Below are 12,323 nucleotides of genomic sequence, written 5' to 3'. Positions count from 1 at the left end.
AGCGCGACCGGCTTGGGGAAGAGGGGCTGGAAAGCTGCCCGGTGGAAAAAGACCTGGGGGAGCTGGTGGGCAGCCGGCTGAAGATGAGCCAGCAGTGTGCCCAGGTGGCCAAGAAGGCAACGGCATCCTGGCTTGTGTCAGAAACAGTGTGGCCAGCAGGAGCAGGGAGGCGATCGTCCCCCTGTACTCAGCACCGGTGAGGCCACCTCGAGTCCTTGTTCAGTGTTGGGCCCCTCGCTACCAGAAAGACCTTGAGGTGCTGGAGCGCGTCCAGAGAAGGGCAACGATGCTGGTGAAGGGTCTAGAGCACAAGTCTGATGAGGAGCACCAGGGTATCACCATCCCTGGAGGAATTTAAAAGACGTGTGGATGTGGTGCATAGGGACGTGGTTTACTGGTGGACTTGGCAGTGCTAGGTTAACGGGCGGACCTGATCATGTTAAAGGTCTTTTCCAACCTAAATGATTCTATGACTTTGCAGCCAGTAACCCAAGGGACACCCTCTTGTCATGAACACCTCAGAGAACAGTGTCCCCAGCCTCCCTGGGAACCTGTGCCAGTGCCGAACCACCCTTGGGAGGAAGGAGAGGTTTTGTCTTACATACTTCACCAAGTTCACGGTGAAGTATGATTTTAGTTCTCACGATTTTATGAAATCAGAAAACATGATGCTTATGGCTAAATCAAGGTCTTCCTGGTCACGATACAATGAAGGATTAAAAGCTACAAGTATTCAAAATTCTCCCTGATCGCAAGAGAATTCAAAGCAAGCAATTCATGCCAAAGTGCAACCACCTAGAGATACGTAACCTGCCTTATTGACCACAGACACAGGCTTCCACCTCTCAAGTGGGCACCTGAGCCCAGAGACCGAGCCCAAATTAGGCTCAGGCTGGACTGCCGGGAGAAAAGGCACGATGGCAAGTGAAACCACTGCCTGAGATATTTTTAATGCCCTGGGAAATCTCTGCACAGCAGCACGTGACACGCTGTGGGCTGAAACTTGGTGCACAGCTATGGCACAAGCATGACCTGTCCCATCAAAAAGACCTCACGCATGGATCCACTGTCAAACAGCAGGTTCCCCAAAGCTCGCCGTTGAGAGGCAACCGTGGCCTACCGTGGAATATCACTGGTAGCTGGTGAAGGCACCAACTGAACAAAGTTTGCAGAAACATGAGTAAAGTTTGCAGGTGGTGCTGAGGCAGGTGGGATGGTAAATGATGAAACAGAAACTCTGGCAGAGACCAGCTGGGGTTACTGCTGCAAAGGGGTTGCACAGAAAGACAAGCGTTTTAATTATGGAAAATTTTTACATCAAGAACAGAAGAATGTAGAATGCTTTCAAGGATGAAGATCCAAGGATACACAGAAGCTCGAAAACAGTCTTGTAATTAACAGCTGGTAGCGAACGGAACATGAGTTCCCAGCACGAGACTTCCAAGGGGGCTATTCCTGAATGAATGAAACCCACTGGTGCATAAAGAGAGGAATACTCTTCAGGAGGAGGCAGAGAGAGATGATTTTTGCCTGACTATATACAGGATTGGTGGGGCCATTCTGGGAGTAGTGTGTGCAGTTTTTACCTGCGTACTCCAAAAAGGGTGCTGACAAATTGAAAACTTCCCAAAAGAACAAGAAGGAAGTCTGGTAACTCCTCCCCTTACAGTAAGGGCCTTAAGAAGCTCAATATATATTTAGCTTATCAGAGAAAAGGTTAAAAGGCAACTGTACTACAAAGGGAGAAGATTTCTGACAGCAGAGGGCTCTTTAACCTATAAGACAAAGACCCCAGATCCAATGGATCTAGCTGAAGCTAGACAAATTCCACACAGAAATAGTGCAAAATCTGAAAAGTGGGAGAAATCAATCACTTGAAAAACTTGCAGAGGGATCTAGCATGTCACTGGAAATCTCTAAGGGGTTTTTTTATTATTTTATTCCAAAATAAATACTCTTAATATTTTCTGCAAAGACCACCTGGTGACATCCCCTGCCATGTGCTGTGCAGGGGAGAGGACCACCCAGTTGACCAGATCAGGTTTTTCAATACTAAAGTCATTAGCAGTCACAGAGAGGTTGGCCAAGAGGCGATAGGGTCTAGCTCTGGGTAAAGACGTACTTTGAAAGCAATGGTTGAGCAACGCATGAGGAAAGCTTGATGGATAACCACCACTGGATAAATCACTCCTCACAGAGGGTGGACCCTCTTCATGTGCCTGGCAAACTCTGAATAATACTGAGGAAAATCACTTCATCTATTGCCCTGCCTGAAAGAAAAACAGTAGTATATCCAAAATACTATGCTATAGATACACTTTATATCCAATACACTATGCTATATATATCAATACAAAATGTAATATAAGATATAACATTATGTAATATAGAAGATATATTGTATTACCCAGACTATTATATATATTGTGATATATATACACACACATAAATATATATATATACACAGTATATCCAATCCACCGTCCAAAGAGAGGAAGGTTGCTCAAATGCAACCTTCACTTAAGTGATCTATAACACAGAGAGACCTTGTGGAAGAAACAGGGTATCACCAAGTGCCTTGTAAGGCTGGGAAGTACAAGACTCAAATTTTCCAGCTAAACTGATCTATGATGAACAATGTCACCAGGGCAAGAAACATGAAGGAAGATTGAAAGCAACCAGCTACCCTTCTTCAGCAAAGCCCAGACAGACCATCATTGGCTGAAATTGCTTGGAGAAGATATGGCAGTTACCCTTTGGTTTGTAGGTAAAAAATACTGCCACAACAATCAATCAAACACTAATATTTTTACAGGAGGCAATAACAAATCAGTGTTTGCTGCCACAACAAACACAGAAAACAGACTGCCGGAGATTTCTGCAGGAGCATTATCAGAACTGGAAGCAAGGCAATGCTGCTGAAGGGATCGCTTCCTCACAAAGCTGACTTGTGTTAAACTTTCAACGTATGCCAAATCCTCACCCTCAAGCGCTCGAAGCCCACATCGGCCAAGCAGACGAAGGTAGAGAGGTGAAGCTCAAACCAGCTGAGCTGGAAACATCCCCTTCTGTCTCATCATTCTCCATACACGTCTCACTGAGCACAGGGGCCGTGGGCCCACGATTGCCCACCGCGCGACTGGAAGGACAGAAAGACTCTCCAGTGTTCGGCTCAGCGTGACGCAGAGAGCAATGGGACCTGGGCAGCCTAGCAACAGGCACGTCTCGGGCACGGCCGCAGCTTCAGGAACGCAGGCAAGGCACTGAGATGGTGCGCCTCGTGTCCATGTTAAACCGTCCGCTGGGACCGGGCTCAGGCAGGGATCACACGAATTAATTCTGCAGAGAGCACATACCCTAGGTGGAGCTCACTTTTGGTCAAGAGCATGACTTTTGCAGAGATGCCTCTACTTTCAAACACACTCAGAGCTTGTGTTGCCTTCTCATCTGGCCTTCAACAAATTTGTAAAGCATTACTATTCTCTACTTCACTAGGAACAGTCCTCAAGAAGTACAGATGGAAGAGATGAAGTGATAAACGCAGGAAATATACTTCCTACTGCCTTGGCATCTCCTAATGGAGGAAGAAAGAGACCAGAAAATCCACTGGAGGCAGGGAAGCAGTTTATTTGTCCAAAAGAGAATGGGAGAAAGAAAAAACAGGACTGGGGAAGATACAGGAGGAAAGCAGGTTATCAGAATAAAAGGCGGACGCCCAAAGAAGAAAAATAACAAGATTGGGTAAACATTCAGGGAGATATTTAAGGAGGGGCACAGCTGAATAAACGCTCAGACCAACTCCAGAGACTGCATTTGCAAAGGTATTACACCCCAGATCTGGTAAATAAATAATACTTCCCTACCCAGCTCTGTATTCCACAGCGACTGCTCCCCTCGACTCCACCTCCACCCCCCAGAAAAATGCTGATGAACATGAGGGAGCTCCAGGAGGAATCGGGAAGGTACACAAGGAGCGACAGAGGCTGAACTTTGGGAAGAGGAAAACCCGCCTGATTCACTTCAGCTACAAATAAAAATAGAATGGAGCGCTTCAGTTGGAAGGGACCTACAACGATCATCCAGTCCAACTGGACTAGACGCTCCCCCTCTTGAAGAAAAACACAGATCGGGTTGCTTTTAGTATAGCGATCCCACGATGCCACCGAATCACAGTTCCTTGCACGCCCATTATTACTCTGGAATACAAGTACGCCCACAAGAAACCTTATTATAATTCCTTGTGCAGACAAACCTAAAGGTGAGAATGCCAGAACCTTTCAGAGGTATCCAAGGGGTACAAAATCTGGGGGAGGAGGTAAATGCATACGGAGAGAGGTAAAGGCAGGCCACTGCAGCAGGTTAAACCTGTTAATCTTCTTCATTAGGATTCACTGCACATTTAATTTTCACGTTTGGAGGAGTTTTGCCATTTCCAGCAAGAACCCTGGTGCTGTACGTTCACTCCTTGGCCACACCTGAAAAGCTCCATCATGGTTCACAATTGGAAAAGTCTGGTTTGGAAGACCAGATCGTTCCCAAGAAGTTGGGGAAATACACGAATGACTGATTGTGCAGTCACCAATAACAAACATAATAAAAATAAAACAAAAGAACAAGTTGGCCAAGAAACAGGGAAAAAAAGGGTGAAATTCATCCCAATGAACAATTTGACCATGCACATTTACAAGCGTCGCATCCATGGGTAAAGATCTCGGAGCTCCAGCCCCTCAGGGATGTATGTGCAGCGCAGCAGCGATGCACAACACCCTCGGGCTTAGAAGAAAGGAGGGTCCAGCTTTCGACTCGAGCAACTGTGGGGTTTGGGTTACGAGAGTGAGGTAGCCAGGCACGGATTTGGCTGATGTGACACCGACAACGCACTGATTCTGGTGGGAAGTCAGGGCTGAGCTCTGAAGCTTCAGGCATACGCATACCTGCAGGGTGTGTAAGCGTGCTCCACCATTCAGGTGGGCACAAAACGAATGGCATTTTCAACTCCTCCTCTGCTCTCCTGCTACACACACCTTAGGATAATGGCCCACTACTTTCTCCTCACTTTTTCAATGCTGGAAAGCATAGCGGTGCCCACGCAATCCACCCAATACAATCGGACGTAATGAAAAGCGATTTGAGCGGCTAGCTCGGTAAGGACACGCTGCTCCTTAAGAACCACAGCCCTGCAAAGCAGACCCTGCAGACAAAAGCCATAGAAATTCTTACAGTAGCCATCCTGGCAACTAAGTAACTCGCGGCGTAACTCGGGGCAGCCACAGCATAGAGCCCAACGCGAAGAAAGCCACTGCCCGTCTTGAAACCAACTTCAGGAACGTACAATAGCTACGACGGCAGAACTCGACGGCGAGCAAAGGCAGCGTGCAAAGTAATGCCACGGTGACCAAATGGCTGCCACTTCCAACAGCACAGCGGCCACTCGGCAAAATACAACCGGCAATTCGCTGGGCAACAGCGGCCGAGGCAGCCACAGGCCGGCGGCGGGGCAGAACCGCCACCGCTTCGTTGGCACAGGCAGAAGGACAGCGTGGGAAATCCAGATGCCACCTCTCCCCCCCCCCCCCAAAAAAAAAAAACCCTAAATAGCAAATGGACAACCAGCCCCACACGGAGGGATCTCAGCAAACACCATCCTGATGCCGCCCAACCCTACGGGTCTCGTCTGCTCCCCAAGTATCAACCTGGTCTTTCGGAGGGAGAGGGCAGCGGGTCCCCGGGGTCGGGGGTGGCAGTGGGAAGGGGACGAACCCCACCCGTGCCTGCCGCTGAAACGGAGGGGGGAGCAAACGCACTTCTCGCTGCCCTCCCCCCCCGCCGCGATTCCCCCGGGTCGGGTCCCGATGGAAGCATTATTTCCAAATATTCCTGCCCCTCTCCCCGGCCGCACCTGGGAGAGCGGGGACAATACGAGCCTCTCCGGGAGGAGGGGGTCGCTCGGGGGGGGGGGGGGGGGCGGCTCTGGGGGCCGGCAGCGCGGGAGCTGGCCCGGCAGCAGCGTGTCGGCCGACCCCCCCCCAGCCCCAGCCCCCCCCCCAGCATTGTTGCCCGCTCCCCCCGCACGCCGCCGGGCTGCAAACTCACAACTCCCGCCTCGCCCCGACACCCCCCCCCCCCCGCCAACCCCCCCCCCAACCTCCCCCCCCGCCCCCGCCGAACTTTCTGCTGCAGGGAAGGGGGGCTCCGCGGGCGCTGACGTCACGCCGGGCGCGCGGCGGGGGGTGTCCCCGCCCCGGGACCCCCGCGGCGGGTGCGGAGACACCCCCCCCCCCCCCCGCCCCGCTCCGCGCCCCCCCTTTTTCCGGAGGGAAGGCGCTCCGCCGCCGTCCAAGGCAAACAAGCCCCCCCCCAATCCCTCCGGTGCCCCCCCCGGTGATTTACGATCGCTCCCAGCCGCCGCCGGGAGCGGGATGGGGCCGATGGGGGCTCCCCCCCCCCGCCCCGCCGAGCCGAACCTCCGTGACCCGCGGCGTCCCGGTACCCCCCCGGCCCCTCGCCGCATCCACGCCGGGGCAGGCACCGCCGGGGGCCCTTCCTTCCCCGGCGCCGCGGGGGTTAACCGCCATCCCCCCAACTTTACTGTGTCGGGTGTCCGTTCCCCCCCCCCTCCCCGCAGCCGCCTCACCCCCCTCCCCGACAGACGGACCGGAGGAGAAAAAAAAAAAAAATTATATATAAAAAAAAAATTAAAAAACCAAACCCACCCGCGGAAGAATGCAGCGAGTGGGCGAAAATGACAAGCGGGGCGGGAGCGGCTGGGAGCGGGCGAGGGACTCACCGGCGGCTCCGGAGGGGAGGTCGAATGAAGGGAGGAATGGAGGCGGCGAGGAGCGGGGGGAAGGGATTTAAACGCTGCCCCCCCCCCCCTTTTTTTTTTTTTTTCCTCCTCTCTCCTTCCCTCCCTCCTCCTTTTCCGCGCTCCCTCGTTTCCTCTCGCGTCTCCGGAATAACCGGTCGGCGGCGGGGGCAGCGGGCGGGAGGGAAGGAGGGGACGGAGGGAGGGGGGGGTGCGGCGGGGAGCGGGTCCCCCCCCGCCCCGCGGCTCTCCCGCCCCCGTACCCCGCGTTCAGGCGTCGCCGCCGCCGCCTCTGCCCCGCCGCCCTCCCATCGCTCCGACCGCGGCCCGCCTTAGCCACCTCCCATTTCCGAAGAGCCGAGAACAAGCCCCCCCCCCGCTCCTCCGCCCCGTCGCCCCCCCCCAGCCGCGCTTCGCCGCCGCCCCTCCCCGCGAAACACACACACGTCGCCCCCCCCCCAAAACCCCGACCCACCCCGGCGCCGGCACAAAGACCGGGGAGACCCCGCAGGAGCCTTTTTCTTTTTTTTTTGGGGGGGGGGGAGGAAAGAACCGCCGGGTGCGGGGCCGGGGCCTGCGGAGAGGCCTCCCCCCGGGGGGGGGGGGGGGTTGGCGGGGGCGGGGGCCGCCTGCCTGGCGCTCATTAGCATGCAGCGCGGGAACGCGCCGCGCGCGTTCCCGCTCTTCTTCCCCCCCCCCCCGCCCCGCGCTCGCCTCCCATCCCCCGCCCGGTTACCGTGGCAACGGCACAAAGGGAGAACCGCCGGCCGGGGGGGGGGACGGGGCGGGGGGGGCTGGCCGCCCCGCCCGCAGCGCCACGGGGCCGCCCCCGCGGTTTGGGGGGAGCTTGGGGGGGAGTGTCCTGGTCCCCCCCCCCCAGCAAAGCGGTGGGGCTGCGGAGAACCGGCTGGGGGGGGCCTCGCCCCGGCGGCGGGCCTCGAGCGGCGCCACATCGCCCCCCCCCCCGCCCCGGGCCCTCCCACTCGGAGCTCCGGTTCACCCAGATGTTAAAAATGTGAAACATCCTCCCCCGTGTGCTTAGGAAAGCGGCTGCACCCCCCCCCCGCCACCACCGCCCCCCCCGGGTGGGGGAGTTCAGCCCCACCGGGGGCCTACATGGCCATTTTGGAAAAGTTGCGGTGGAAGGAAGACTTTTGGGAAGCGGGAGCGGAGCGGGGGGGGGGGGCGTTGGTTTTGTTACCCGGTAAATCCGCGAAGGCTCTGATCCAACACAGCCGCTGCCCCGGAGAGCTCTGGGAGCGCGGCCGGCTGGAGCGGGGCACCGTGGGCCGGGGAAGGAGCCGGAGCGACCCCCGGCACTGACCACCGGAGACTCAGAAAAGGAGGCCAGTGGTCCGAGCCAACCGCCCGGCTGCATCGCACCGAGGCGGGCACGTCTGTCTGCACGTTTAAGTAAGAGAGGCTTTGGATGCGTATGGGCAAGTCCTTGCATTGCGCTCTGGTAGCCTTTAAGTATAATCGCCGAACGTTTCCTCGGCAGGACCTCCTCAGCGAGCGGGCTGGATGGTGCTCTCTCAACGGGTTTGTATTCAGTAATTCTTATTGTCCGTTACATGGCTCCAAGCGCTGTTCGCTGTATGGCATCCAAACTCGGCACTGACTGCAGATGGATTCATCTCCTCGTGGGTTTTTCTGTAGCGCTAATCGCCCCAACACTTTAAAAACAGCAATAACAATGTCCCTGCAACACCCTCGTCAGCCAACGGCTCCCGACACGTTTGTTCCACACCCTCTTCCTGGGGGTACGGTGCCATTTCGGGGTGTCCCTGTCTATTCTGGAGGCGGCGTTGCCCTCGGTGCCTCTCGTTCCCGAGCCGGCCCTGTTGGCACGCAGCACCCCGTTGCACAACATAAGCGCGCCTCGTGTCTCCAGCCTTCCTTCGTTCTTTCATCCGCCCTTCTCCCCAACCTAGCTCTTTGTCCTGAGCCTTGCCGAGAGCCTCCGCCCTGCCAGCGGTAATCCCGGGGTGCTATTGTTCCCTAAGACTTTCTGGTTTCCACACGTGGAGTTGAGGGATTGGAAAAGCCATGGCCAACAGTTGCAAAAACGCCCACTGATGTTGGGTGGTCGGTCCGAAACATTTCAGGATATTATTTTGACGAGGTGCTACGTTGAAGAGAACACCCTGTTGATCCCAAGCGCAGAGGGAAGCATTGCCTGCTTCACAAAGGGGCTCACCAAGCTGAGCCCCAGAAAACAAGAACAAACATTACTACTATTATTATTATTATTATCATTATTATTATTATTGCTGCTGAGGTAGTAGTGTTTGCAGCCATCACTCACGGCTGCTTCAAACTGTTACCTCGGGAGCTGACAGCCTCGCGTCCCGAGCTCGTAATGAGTGTGACCCTTAGAGGCCAAAGTGATGATTCATGGAAGGAGGAAGATCTTGTCAAAATCCCTCTTCTCTGGATGCTGAACAGAATACGCAGATCCCTAAGGTTTGTGATGTGGGGAAAAGCCTCAGTGAAAGCTACAGCGGCTGGTTTTGCTGCAGTCCCAGAGTCTTCTAGATCAGTAACGTGTGACACCGAGTTTACGTAAGCACAAAGTCAAGCCCCGAATGGTTTTCACATCGTCATCTCCCATAAACCAGGTCGGTTGCCTGAGTTCAAAAATTTGACTTAAACCAATGTTAAATTTATTATCAAGATTTTAGTGTCATTTACCATTTCCAAAAGAAAAGAGGCAGACACCCCAATGCCTTATGAAATCTTACTAGGTTTAGCGTTATTTCAAGAAGCCAGCCCAAGGTGGCCTGTCTCCTGTAAAGCCCCCGCTCTCAGTTTATGAAAAGTCATCAGAGGTGATTCACGAGAGAAGCAGGACCAGGGGGACGGGGTAACAATTTGCATTTGTATAATCCTGCCTTGCTTGTGGACAAGAAGCGGCATCTCCGCTGATGGCCAAGGTTTTTGGCCAGAGGGATGAAAAACAACGAGTGCTAGAAGACAAGTGCAGCTGGTCAAGACCTTCTCTGGGTCTCTGGCAGGCTGAGGACCAGCTGTGGACGATGTGACCAGGAGCAGGCTTCCAGAGGGCTGTGAGGAGGGTCGACACGGGTGCTGTCAGCAAACGCGACAAACCATTTCCCCTTCCCCGCTCAGAAATCCTCAGAGCCAAATTGCTGCTAGGTAAAACCACACCCTGCTCTGATTCAGGACGGCCAGCGTTAAGTGGAAGATAGACAAGAGTAACACAAGCAGTTGTGCCGAGGGACCAAGGTGAGCTGGCTGGAGAACATGGGAAATAAAATTCTCTCACCTTTGAAATCAACAGATTGAAGACCTGGGGCAAATCAAGAGCTTTACTAGCTGTATCTTTTCAGGATGCATAAATGACTCGGGGAGTCTGAGAGCCAGCTGGGAGCCTCGGCAAGCAGAGACCGAGCTTGCTGGGCTGGAACTGGTCCTCCCTCGGAGCAGGGAGATGGGACACGCCGCCTCCTGAGGTCTCTCCAGCTCCATCATCCCACTGCTTTCCAGTTCTGCCAGGGGACAAACAGTACCCTGCGAAACAAGAGGCCTTGGCTGGGATGTAGCCTTCTTACAGAAATACAGCCCAGGAGAGGTGCTGATAAACCAGAGAGAGTCCTGCGGGGGGGGCGGCAATGCGATAATTGAGGTGCTGGAGCCCATGGCATGCAAGGGGAGGCTGAAGGAGCCGATTCTTTCAGCCTGGAGTAGAGAAAAGTTGGGGGGGGGCTAATTATTCTCTTCAGCTATTTGGGGGGGGGGGTACAGAGAAGTCAGAGCCAAGCTCTTCTGATGGATGCACAGTGAAATAGTTACGAAATTTGCAACAAGGGAAATTCTGACTAGATAAAGGGAAAACCTCCCTGAGGGTGGTTCAGCACCGGCACAGGTCCCCGTAGGGGCTGGGGAATGTCCCCCTTGGAGATGTTTGGGAACTGCCTGGCCGAGGCCCTGAGCAGCCTGAGCAGGGTCTGGGGTTAGCCCTGCTGCGAGCAGGAGTTTGGAGCGGAGACCTCCAGACATCCCTCCCCACCCCAATCTTCCTGTGAAACTCTGATTCTGAAAATACACAGACCCCCGTTTCCCTTTTTGGCACTGTCCTGGTTTCAGCTGGGACAGAGTTAATTTTCTTTCTAGTAGCTGGTACAGTGTTATGTTTTGGATTTAATACCAGAAGAATGTTGATAAGACACGGATGTTTTCAGTCGTTGCTAAGCAGTGTTTATACCAAGTCAAGGATTTTTCAGTTTCTCATGCCCAGCCAGCAAGAAGGCTGGAGGGGCACAAGGAGTTGGGAGGGGACACAGCCAGGGAAGCTGACCCAAACTGGCCAGAGGGGTATTCCATACCATGGGACATCATGCCCAGTATATAAACTGGGGGGACCTAGCTGGGGGGGGGGGAGCGCAGGGCAGATTGCAGCTCGGGAACTGGCTGGGCATCGGTCAGCAAGTGGTGAGCCATAGCATTGTGCATCACTTGTTTTGTATATTCCAATTCTTTTATTATTATTGCCATTTTATTATTATTACATTATCATTATCATTATTATTTTCTTCCTTTCTGCCCTATTAAACTGTCTTTATCTCAACCCATGAGTTTTACTTTTTTTTTCTCGATTCTCCTCCCCATCCCACTGGGTGGGGGGGAAGTGAGCAAGCCGCTGCATGGTGCTTAGTTTCTGGCTGGGTTAAACCACGACAGACACACAGCACATAGTAGTCTCCTTGATGAAAACAAGAAGCAAGCAAGTGCTCTAGCCTGCGCTAGGGCGAGGGAAAGTCTCTCCAAGCCAGAACCCTGCCAGGGCCACCCACGATGGCTTCTCCTGGCTTGCTCTCTCAAACTCAGACAAGTAGTACCTGCAAACTGGTGTTTGTTGGTAAATGAATCACTCCTTGCCCAGTCACACCAGTCTCCCAGCAATGGCTGTCCCCATGGCGGAGATGGCTCAGTGACTGGTAATGAAACAACGAGCTGCCTCAGTTTACCATTTAATCAAGCAAATTGGGCCTGGGCTGCAGCTCAGGGAGCTGTTAATTGTGGAGGTTCATTCATGTGCCACTCTGGCAGCCTCTAGAAGTGAGAGGCAGGGGTGGTCACCTTACCCGTCCCCCCAGTTGAGTTGCCCACTAGATGTGCCGGTATGTCATAGCTGCACGGCTGATTCCTGAGGCACGGCAGGATGTGCGCTGTGCCAGCAGATGCACACAGTTTATCCAAAACTGTCGGACCTGCACCATTTACGGAGGTGTTTTATCCCTGCCCCCCCATCCATGGCGTAGCACAGAGTTCAGCTGCTTCCACATGGAGACATGCAATGCTCCGGTAAGCTGATCTTTGCCCAGACAGCAAGCTTCAAAACAATGAGCTTCCTCCTGACAACCTGTCCAAGCTGTCTGTATTTAGTCTTCCAGCAGCAGAGCCAAATGCTCTTCATTCGAGGAAGGTGCCCAGCACCTTATAGGAATTATCCAGCACCCACATTTTTGGGCCTCTTGTCAGGTGTTCAGCCGAA

General features: G+C 54.1%; 1 protein-coding gene across 7 annotated transcripts in view; it reads right to left on the bottom strand.

The window, feature by feature from the left end:
• The window catches only part of ATN1 (atrophin 1), a 29,798-nt gene extending 21,571 nt beyond the window's left edge, over positions 1 to 8,227 (bottom strand). For 2 of the 7 annotated variants that reach the window (XM_075034565.1, XM_075034572.1), the window contains exon 1: positions 6,788 to 7,058. The gene's annotated coding sequence lies outside the window, so the exon portion shown is untranslated. The other 5 variants (XM_075034568.1, XM_075034570.1, XM_075034571.1 and 2 more) reach the window with 5 other exon arrangements.
• Positions 8,228 to 12,323: the final 4,096 nt, after the last annotated feature.

The sequence above is a fragment of the Buteo buteo genome, chromosome 8, assembly GCF_964188355.1.
Source record: "Buteo buteo chromosome 8, bButBut1.hap1.1, whole genome shotgun sequence".
Lineage (NCBI taxonomy): Eukaryota > Metazoa > Chordata > Aves > Accipitriformes > Accipitridae > Buteo > Buteo buteo.
Note: the sequence above shows the minus strand (reverse complement) of the source record. Positions and strands in the feature narration are given on the sequence as shown.